The sequence below is a fragment of the Canis lupus genome, chromosome 10 (genome assembly GCF_048164855.1).
Source record: "Canis lupus baileyi chromosome 10, mCanLup2.hap1, whole genome shotgun sequence".
NCBI lineage: Eukaryota > Metazoa > Chordata > Mammalia > Carnivora > Canidae > Canis > Canis lupus.
In genome coordinates this window covers 28,937,810-28,948,793 of record NC_132847.1, presented here as the reverse complement: position 1 = coordinate 28,948,793, position 10,984 = coordinate 28,937,810, and the positions used below count along the sequence as shown (strand labels likewise).

Genomic DNA, 10,984 nt, shown 5'->3' with positions numbered 1-10,984 from the left:
CCTGGGGAAACCGGGCCGGGGTTGGTCAGGAACGCGGAGGCGGCACCGGGTTTGGCCTGCACTGGCATGCCTAGAACCGGGGGTGGCTCCTGGTCCCGGCGACGTACCGAGGCCAGCCTGCAGCACTAAGCTCTGCCCAGTCCCGGTGCCCAGGAGACCTGCGGAGACAGACAGTGGAGCAGTTCAGCAGGACTGAAACGCTAAACAGTCTGCAGTGTTGCAGCAGGTCCCGCCGGCGCTCTCCCCGAGCATCTTCCATGTTAAAGTTATCACACGTTGATCGGTGTGTCCCCTGGATTGCAGCTTCTTTAGTAACTCAGGGTCTTGGTGGTCTCCATCCCAGGGAAGTGTTCCTAACACAGGTTTGCCACGTTTACTTGGTTATAAAGACACTGTGGGAATATAATTAAACCAAAAATAGTGGGAATATTGGAAGTAAAAAATATAGTTTGCTCTCTTCACCACACTTACAAAATCTCTGGGTGTACTGTTCTTTTTTAAGACTTTATTCATGAGAGAGAGAGGCAGAGACACAGGCAGGCCCCATGCAGGGAGCCCCATGCGGGACTCGATCTCCGGACTCCAGGATCACGCCCTGGGCGAAGGCAGGTGCTAAACCGTGAACGACCCAGGGATCCCCTCTGGGTGTATTATTAATAAAGTGTATGAGAGGGAGGCGGAGCCGGACCCCCGCGGGAGGGCGCCATGGCGGCCCAGGCGCTGGCGCTGCTGCGGGAGCTGTCGCGGCTGGAGGCGCCGCTGGAGGAGCTGCGCGCGCTGCACTCGGTGCTGCAGACCGTGCCGCTGGGCGAGCTGCGGGCGCCGGCGGCGGAGCTGCGCCTCGGCCCGCTCTTCTCCCTGCTCCACGAGGACCATCGGGAACAGACCACTTTGTGTGTATCCATTCTGGAGAGATTGCTCCAAGCTATGGAGCCGGTTCACATAGCCCGGAACCTCGGAGCTGACCTTCAGAAGGGACTGACTCACCCCGATGATTCCGTAAAAATTCTGACTCTATCCCAGGTCGGAAGAATTGTTGAGAATTCTGATGCTGTTACTGAGATTCTAAATAATGGCGAATTACTAAAACAGATCGTTTATTGTATCGGTGGAGACAATCTGTCTGTAGCTAAAGCGGCCATTAAATCCCTGTCAAAAATATCACTAACCCAAGCTGGACTGGAGGCTTTATTTGAAAGCAATCTTCTGGATGATCTGAAAGGGTAATGAAAACAAACGACACCGTTCGATACAGAGTATAGGAGTTAATTGTAGAGATTTCTTCTGTGTCACCAGAATCTTTAACCTACTGTACCCCCAGTGGGTTGGTAACCCAGCTCCTCAGAGAGTTGACTGGGGAGGATGTGCTGGTCAGAGCCACCTGTATAGAAATGGTGACATCACTGGCATATACTCATCATGGACGACAGTACCTTGCTCAAGAAGGAGTAATTGATCAGATTTCTAATATAATTGTTGGGGCAGATTCAGACCCTTTTTCTAGCTTCTATTTGCCAGGACTTGTGAAGTTTTTTGGAAACCTGGCTATCATGGATAGTCCTCAACAGATTTGTGAGCGTTATCCTGTCTTTGTGGAAAAAGTCTTTGAAATGACAGAAAGTCAGGACCCCACCATGATTGGTGTAGCAGTAGACACAGTTGGAATCCTGGGATCCAACGTTGAAGGAAAACAAGTTTTACAAAAAACAGGAACTCGCTTTGAACGCTTGCTCATGAAAATAGGCTATCAAGCAAAGAATGCCTCAACAGAGCTCAAAATTAGGTGTTTGGATGCAATTTCCTCTATTTTTTATATACCGCCTGAGCAGCAGACTGAGGACCTCCTGCGGATGACGGAATCCTGGTTTTCTGCTTTATCTCGGGATCCTCTGGAGCTCTTCCGTGGTATCAGTAACCAACCCTTCCCTGAACTGCACTGCGCTGCCTTAAAAGTGTTCACGGCCATCGCAAATCAACCGTGGGCTCAGAAACTTATGTTTAATAGTCCGGGGTTTGTGGAATATGTGATGGATCGGTCTGTGGAGCATGACAAGGCTTCAAAGGATGCCAAAGTATGAACTGGTGAAAGCACTTGCCAATTCAAAGACAGTTGCAGAAATCTTTGGGAATCCAAATTATTTGAGGCTCAGAACTTACCTGAGTGAGGGTCCATACTATGTGAAACCTATTTCCACAACAGCCGTGGAAGGAGCTGAATGATTTCTTCTAGAGTCTAGACCATTTTTGACCAAAACACCTCCCAAGGTCTTTGACTTCATCTGTAAGCTACACAACAGAGGCTTCTCTTCCCCCAGAATTATCATGGAGTGTCTAATGTAATTACATTACCTACATTTGTGGTGTTTCTACATTGAAATACAGCGTGGAACCAGGAAAGCAGGCACCTTGGTCATAATTGCACCAGGTGTTTTTCAGATTCCCTTGACTGCCTTAATCTTTCCAAGAAGATGGAGGTTTTGTTCGCTTAGGAAATGTTCATGGACTTACTGTCTTATTTAAAATTCTGCTTCAAATAGAATGGAACCAAGTTGCTCGGAATTCTCTTTACCACCTATTTTTTTCTTTTGGGTCCTTCTGCCTTTCTGATTCCACTCTCAAAGTCTTGGATATAAATATTCTTTCAAACAATGTGGAACCTTGAAATTATGTTCTCCACACTAAGAATAAATACTTTTAATAAGGTGTCTTTGGATTTTTTTTTGTTACTATTATTTCTTTGGAAAATGGACAATAAATAAGTCTTTTAAAAATGTTAAAAAAATAGGATCCCTGGGTGGCGCAGCGGTTTGGCGCCTGCCTTTGGCCCAGGGCGCGATCCTGGAAACCCGGGATCGAATCCCACATCAGGCTCCCGGTGCATGGAGCCTGCTTCTCCCTCTGCCTGTGTCTCTGCCTCTCTCTCTCTCTCTCTCTCTCTCTCTGTGTGTGACTATCATAAATAAAAATAAAAATAAAATGTTAAAAAAATAAAAAATAAAAAAATAAAGTGTATGAGACCTCCATCTCATTAGGAGTTAAGGCGATAGTGGTAGAATTGCTAACATTTATACAGGGCTTGTTATTTGCCAGACACTGTTGCAGGTGCTGTGCAAGATAAGCACCTTTTATCTTCAGTGAAGTACATGCTATTACTCCCATTTTCCAGATAAACTGTGGCATGGTGAGATTAATTTGCTCCAAGTCACATGGGCCAGGACCTGCCCTCTGAAGTGGTACTCTTCACACTTGGTGTAACGGGAAACGACTGGAAGTCCAAAGGCCTATTCAGGACCCATCTCCACTATTTACCAGTTGTGTGTTGTTTATAAAGTTACAACTGCTCAACAAAGTATAGCTGAGTCTCTCTGTTTCTTTACCTGAAAATTGAAGGTGCTACACCAGTTGTGTTGACCTCCTTGAATTGTTATGCACATCAAACACAACGTTTTTTAAAAATGGGAGCATTTTCAACACTATATGAAATATAACATGTTATATACTGTACTTGTTTCACAGTCTTGACTATTTAAGTAGGCCAATTAGGAAATTAACTAAATTATGATCCAGACAACTGTAATATGTCCCTGAAGTAGAATTACCATTAAATTTGAATTGTAATTAAAATTAACAATATTATTGCCAGATAGAATAATTCATTTAGTTCTGATAATGAACTATATTTGAAGGGTAGGTGTGATCATTTTGAAGCCTATTATGTAGATGAATTACCTCTGAAATAACCTCAGAGACACTACTACTTGTAAAAAAGGAGTTTCTCAAAAACAAAAAACTTTTGGGGCACCTGATTGACTCAGTTGGTAGAGCATAGGACTCTTTGGCCATTAAAAAAAAAGTTTCGGGGATCCCTGGGTGGCACAGCGGTTTAGCGCCTGCCTTTGGCCCAGGGCATGATTCTGGAGACCCGGGATCAAATCCCACATCGGGCTACCGGTGCATGGAGCCTGCTTCTCCCTCTGCCTATGTCTCTGCCTCTCTCTCTCTGTGTGTGACTATCATAAATAAATTAAAAAATTAAAAAAAAAAGTTTCTCAGTTACTCATAATACTAATAATATAGCAAATTAGAGTCAGGTTTTAATGTTTTGAAGTCCACTGGACTCTGGAAAATAGACATTGAAACAGTAATCATTTATTTTTAAAAACTATTTCTTGTTAAAAATAATTTTGCATTATGTGAACCAATAAATTATTTTTCTTAAGCCAGATTGTGTTGGGTTTTCTATTGTTTCCAAAGGAGTTGTAACAGTTACACTGCACTATGCCTATGACCACAGTCTCTGCTCCTCCCTAGTTTACAATTGTGAATGTTAATCCCAGCTGACATGGAAAAGTATTCTGCATCATTAAATGACAGCTTGTTAGCTAACTCTGATAGATGTCTTAGCACACAAATATTACAGAAGAGTAATAAATTCTCATATTCTGCCTTCAGTTGATATATTTTAATCTCTGGAGAAGAAATGGCCCTGTACATTTTCTCTTTTGCTTTTTGTTTAAAGATTTTATTTCATTATTTCAATTAAGAGAGAAAGCATGAGTAGGGAAGGGGCAGTGGGAGAGGTAGAGAGAGAATCTCAAGTAGACTGCTGAGCATGGAGCCCGATGTAGGGGTTGAATCCATGATCCTGAGATCATGACCTGAGCTGAAATCAAGAGTCATATGTTTAACCAACTGAGCCACCCAGGCACCCCTTTCTCCCTGCTTTTAGTTAGGATGTCAGGGTCCTTAAGGAACTAAGGTAGATTTGGGGAAAATCTGCTTTTGATGTGAGAAGATTCTCTTCAGTAACTCCATAATATTCTACATACAATTACATTAAAGAACCAGGGAATTTAACTTCTAAACATTTTCAGGAACCACTGTCAATATTCAACACATTATGATAGTTTTTGATGTTTCTAGAAAAACAGAACTTTGACACTTTTTTTTTAAGATTTTATTTATTTATTCATTCATGAGAGACACAGAGAGAGAGGCAGAGACACAGGCAGAGGGAGAAGGAGGCTCCATACAGGGAGCTCGATGCGGGACTCGATCCCTGGACTCCAGGATCACGCCCTGGGCAGAAGGCAGACGCTCAACCGCTGAGCCACCCAGGCATCCCAAACTGACACTCTTTAATTGATTTGGTAAAAATCTCTGCCTGTGATGAACTTCCAGCTCCATTTACCATTAGCCACTATATTCTTGGAATATGATTTACTGATGTTAATATCAGAGTATTTCATGGTAGTTATGCCAAGACAGACTAAACACTTATCTAGGAAAATTATATGATTTTTAGTTCCAGGATCTCTTTTTTTTTTTTTTTTTTAGAAAAGATTTTATTTATTTATTCATGAGAGACACACAGAAAGACAGAGATACAGGCAGAGGGAGAAGCAGGCTCCATGCAGGAAGCCTGATGTGGGACTGGATCCCAGGACCTGGGATCACGCCCTGAGCCAAAGGCAGATGCTCAGCCTCTGAGCCACCCAGGCGTCCCTAGTTCCAGGATCTTTACAGTGTTTTCCAACTATACTCCAAAGCCCTCATTTATTTTTTCTTATTGAGATATAATCAACATAGAAATCTGTATTCATCTGAGGTGTAGAACAGTAATTTGACATATGTATATACCGTGAAATGATTACCTCACTTGGTTTTATTTTAGTTTTGCCAAGATGGTTTTTAAAAATCCTACAGCATGCAAAATATGTTTGCTCATCCCTGTGAATTTCCAGGAGTAAATGATTAGAAATAACTGCTACACTGTAGATATTCAGAAGACTGTTTTGTATAACTCAAAACATATTACTACATTAAATGATATGAATAATAAATTAAATGCATTTATTTGGGTCAATGAAGCTCTATGAAACTCAAGATTTTGGGTTTGTTTCATGTTTATGTAACTAGTTTTTTTCTCAGATGAGAAAAAGTGCAATAAGAAATTTGCAGAGCTCTATTTGAGCATGACCTAAATTATCCTCTAAAAACTGCTACTTCAATTGTGAACTTCCACGTGTTCTTTTTTGTGATTTCCAAGTGATGAAATATTAAGCTGTATACTTAAAGAAACAGAAGCCAACAATTCTGACTGGAGAAATTTAGGATTATTTATTAGGCCCATTACCCATGAGACAATGAGACTGGTGAACAATGTAAGCTTTTGAAATGTGCACTTTTAAATATAAGAATGAAAAAGCCTATGTTTTTAAATTTAAGTATGATTTAGTAATAGTGTCAGTAAGCTTTCTTTTCTTTGTCCCCTTAATGGCTCTTCAAGTATCTAGATAAGGCAAAAGCCTTTCTAAACCAATCACCTATAACAGGTGACAGGTGTTCCTTCTGCTACAAGACATCTCTGTTTAGTCTTTGGATCTAGCCACCTGTCCTTATTTCTTCCCAGCTTAATACTCATGTTTATTGTCACTTCATCACAATGTCTTCTTTGTTCCCCAAAAGCCTGCCCGCTCTTGGAACACTCATCCCTCTTGCTGTCTGGAATGCCTACTGCTTGGGGATCCCACTGGTATTCTTCCCTACCAGCCCATGCCATTCTATTCCCATCCTACTGCAACATTATCAACTAATAGCTGTTTTTTCCAAACCTCACTCATGAGGGCACTTGGGTGGCTCAGTTGTTTGAGTGTCTGCCTTTGGCTCAGATCATGACCCCAGAGTCTCAGGATTGAGCCCTGCATCAGGCTCCCTACTCAGCAGGAAGTCTGCTTCTCTCTCTGCCCTTCACACTGCTTGTACTCTCTCTCTCTCTCTCTCTTTCTCACACACACACACTCAAATAAATGAATAAAATCTTTTTTAAAAAAATTTTATTCATTTATTCATGAGAGACAGAGAGAGGGGGAGAGAGAGAGAGAGAGAGAGAGAGGCAGAGGAGGAAGCAGGCTCCATACAAGGAGCCCGACTCAGGACTTGATCCCAGGACTACAGGATCATGCCCTGGGCTGAAGGCAGGTGCCAAACCACTGAGCCACCCAGGGATCCCCAATAAAATCTTTTTTAAAAAGTTCCAAACCTCACTCATGGACTATATCTTGAAAAGAACTCCATTTGGTGAGGTGCAGAAGAAAGAAGTTCCAAATAATCTTACTCCCAAAGCTCAAAGCTGTTGGCAGATGCCAACCGGAAGCTCAGCTAGAGCTGTTGTCCATAGGCTTCAGAGCTCCTAGACTCAGCCTTATTTAGGCTTCCTTGCTGCAGCAGCTGAGGTCCAAGCAGGAGAGTTCAAACAGGACAGGCTTTGAGGTGGTCTTCCATTGTAGCTAATTCCAAACCCATTCTTGTGATATAAAAATCAAATATGGATTGTTTGGTTCAGAAATGCATAATGCCAGGGCAGCTCAAAGAGAAAAATATTGTTTGATAAAATTGCTAAACCTAAATACCAAAGGAAAATGTATACCTTATTTTGAAATATGTTTTAACAAAGTAGCTTTAGGAAAGAATGCCAAGAAACTTCTACCTTGGAAAAGGAAAGGTGGATTAGTTCCTCTAGATTTATTATGGGTTGGTAATCAAGGATCTTGAGGAAAGAACAATCTGAGCTCAAGGGCTTAGGTCTAAAAAAGATGGAGTCGGGATCCCTGGGTGGCGCAGCGGTTTGGCGCCTGCCTTTGGCCCAGGGCGCGATCCTGGAGACCCGGGATCGAATCCCACGTCGGGCTTCTGGTGCATGGAACCTGCTTCTCCTTCTGCCTGTGTCTCTGCCTCTCTCTCTCTCTCTGTGACTATCATAAAAAAAAAAAAAAAGATTTTATGTATTTATTCATGAGAGACACAGAGAGACAGAGGCAGAGACACAGGCAGAGGGAGAATCCCACAGGGACTGGCAGTTGAGACATTGTCAGGCAATTACGAAAATTCATTTTACTTTTTTTTTTTTAAAGATTTTATTTATTTATTCATAGAGACACAGAGAGAGAAAGGCAGAGACACAGGCAGAGGGAGAAGCAGGCTCCATGCAGAGAGCCTGACGTGGGACTCGATCCCGGATCTCCAGGATCACGCCCTGGGCTGCAGGCGGCGCTAAACTGCTGCGCCACCGGGGCTGCCCTCATTTTACTTTTGCTGAACACTGGCATGTGGTGCCACCTGCCTCTGGCAGCACAAAAGTCCTGAATTTGACACCTTGCAGGGCTGGCATTTGAAGTGCAAAACCAAAGGCCGCAACACTTGACTTGGATACAGTGAATGGAACCAGAATGCACCTGCACTTAACAGTTTTCTCAGTATCCTGAGTCTCCAGGATCAGGACCTTCATCAGCAACTACTCTAGAACTCATTCATTTGTGGAAATCCCTGGGCCTTTTTCCACCTCACCTTTCTAGTAGGCTATTTTTCAGGCTCCACTTGTCCTGACAGAACATCCTCCATACAAGTGCTTTAGGAGAGGGCATTTGCCCTCTCCTAAACTTAAAACATGGCCATTGCTGACCTGCCCCCTTGTAAGTGGTCTGAATGAGGATATATAAGCCCACCTATGACCTTACTACTTTCCAGATGCTGCAGAGTCCCCAGGGCTGACAGAGACTTGCCATGTGACACAATCTCTCCATTCCAGAACTCCGAGGCTAGTGATACCTGCAGTTGGTGGGTCAGAGCTCAAACCTCTGATGTCACTGCTTTGGAAGGTTCCAGAAAACCTGTGGAAACATGTTTACTCAGTGGAAGTGTGTTGACTCCAGCTGGTTCCTACCCTAGAGGAATCACACAGGTGAGTAGGCATCATTTCCAATTTGTATCATCTAGCTATAAGAGGACTGGTTGGTCCAACAAGGAAGCAGGATGCTTCAGTGTCTGTGGCTTTAGTTCAGGTGGTGCATGGAGGAAGCCTGAATAACTTAGGTCAGAGGACACCTGGGTGGCCAGTGGTTGAGCATCTGTCTGGCTCAGGGTGTGATCCCAGGGTCCTGGAATCAAGTCCCGCATCCAGTGCCCCACAAGGAGCCTGCTTCTCCCTCCACCTATATCTCTGCCTCTCTTGTGTGTGTCTCATGAATAAATTAAAAAAAATATTTTAAAAAATTAAAAAAAAACTTAAGTCGGATTATCAGTTGGCCAAAGTTGACTTGATAGGAGCTAGCCTAATGATGGTTACTTTCCCCAGGTGATGCAGGGTCATGTGAGGTGCCTCAAACCCAGCAGTTCTCGTGAAGCCCTAAAAAGTTAGGAGCATTGGCATCCAGGTCTTTCTGGCCACATGTGGGCAATCTGCTGCCACCTTAGTGGAAAAAAATTCTCTCAGGTTGAACCCTCAGTACTATACCACCTTTCTCCTGCTATTTTCCCCTCCAAGGTCCAGCCATACAAGCCCAAGTAACCATCCTTCTTTTTTTTTTTTTTAAAGATTTTATTTATTTATTCATGAGAGACAGGCAGAGGGAGAAGCAGGCTCCATGCAGGGAGACCCGATCCCGGGTCTCCAGGATCAGGCCCTGGGCTGAAGGTGGTACTAAACCGCTGAGCCACCTGGGCTGCCCGTACCCATCCTTCTTGGTATGTAGTGCTGGTGGAGGGTCTGGAACCAGGCAGCCAGGAGGTGCTGAGATGTTTCCTCTTGTGTTTGCTGTGATATGCCCATTGTCACCTTGAGTGAGTGTGGACACTGACAGCCCACCTATGCCTGTTGGGTTTTCAGTCCCTAAGCTTGTAGGTCTCTGAAGAACCAGAGTTGGCAGCCCTGTCCAGTGGAGTATTGGTGTATGCAGATATCACTAGATGCCAGACTAAGCCCTGTCCCACACCCCAATGGGATCCTCTTTTTCTGAAACCACCATTCCCAGAGAGTGAGTTCCTCCAGGATATTCCCCAGACCTTGTGGCCGGCTTTTCCACTTTTCTCTTCTGGGTTAATATTTCACAGTGCCTGCAGCCAAAATATCTCACTACCAGGAGGACCTTCATCAGCAACTACTCTATAACTCTTATTCATTTGTGGAAATCCATGGGCCTTTTTCCACCTCACCTTTCTAGTAGGCTATTTCTCAGGCAAAAGACAGCACATGCCTCGTACGTATAAAAATGGATCACCCCTTTGGCCCTGAAGACGACATATGTATTAATTGACTCCATCTTTTTTATTTATTTATTTTTTTTTTAATTTTATTTATTTATGATAGTCACAGAGAGAGAGAGAGAGAGAGGCAGAGACATAGGCAGAGGGAGAAGCAGGCTCCATGCACAGGGAGCCCGACGTGGGATTCGATCCTGGGTCTCCAGGATCGCGCCCTGGGCTAGAGGCAGGCACCAAACCGCTGCGCCACCCAGGGATCCCCTAAATACATAAAATCTTAAAAAAAAAAAAAAAAAAAAAAGTTAGTCAACAGATCTGGGCAGAGTCTAATTACTACTTCCTATTTCAAGTTATACTTTGGTGAAACGACTCCATTTCAATGCTACAAAACTCTCATTTCAGCTTTTTTGAAAACCTCTGTAGTCTCTACACCCATATGTTTCCTTAGTTTTGAAGGGCAGACTGAAGATAAAGGGAACATGATTTTCCTGGATAAAAGGCAAAAATAATGATTTACAAACTCACAAAACTGAATTTTTCCTACACTAGCACACAATGGGGAATATTTCTAATAAGGTGTACAATATCAGGGTTCTTTCTTATTTTATTTTTTTTTTAAAGAGTTAAGATTTTTTTTTAAGATTTTATTTATTTATTCATGAGAGACAGAGATTGAGAGAGAGGCAGAGACACAGGCAGAGACAGAAGCAGGCTCCATGCAGGGAGCCTGACATGGGACTGGATCCCAGGTCTACAGGATCAGGCCCTGGGCTGAAGGCGGCACTAAACCGCTGAGCCACCGGGGCTGCCCTCTTTCTTATTTTCTTATTTTTTTTTCAATATCAGGGTTCTAACTCTACTTAGGAGATAGGATGACATGAGTGTAAGAACAGCAATGAGTAATAAATATAAAGTTACTTTCACATGTTTTGAAGTTATTTTTCTT

The 10,984-nt window shown here is 43.2% G+C and overlaps 1 pseudogene; it reads left to right on the top strand.

Moving 5' to 3' along the window:
- The first annotated feature begins 662 nt into the window (after positions 1–662).
- LOC140641437 (26S proteasome non-ATPase regulatory subunit 5 pseudogene) lies at positions 663–2,784 on the top strand (annotated as a pseudogene).
- Positions 2,785–10,984: the final 8,200 nt, after the last annotated feature.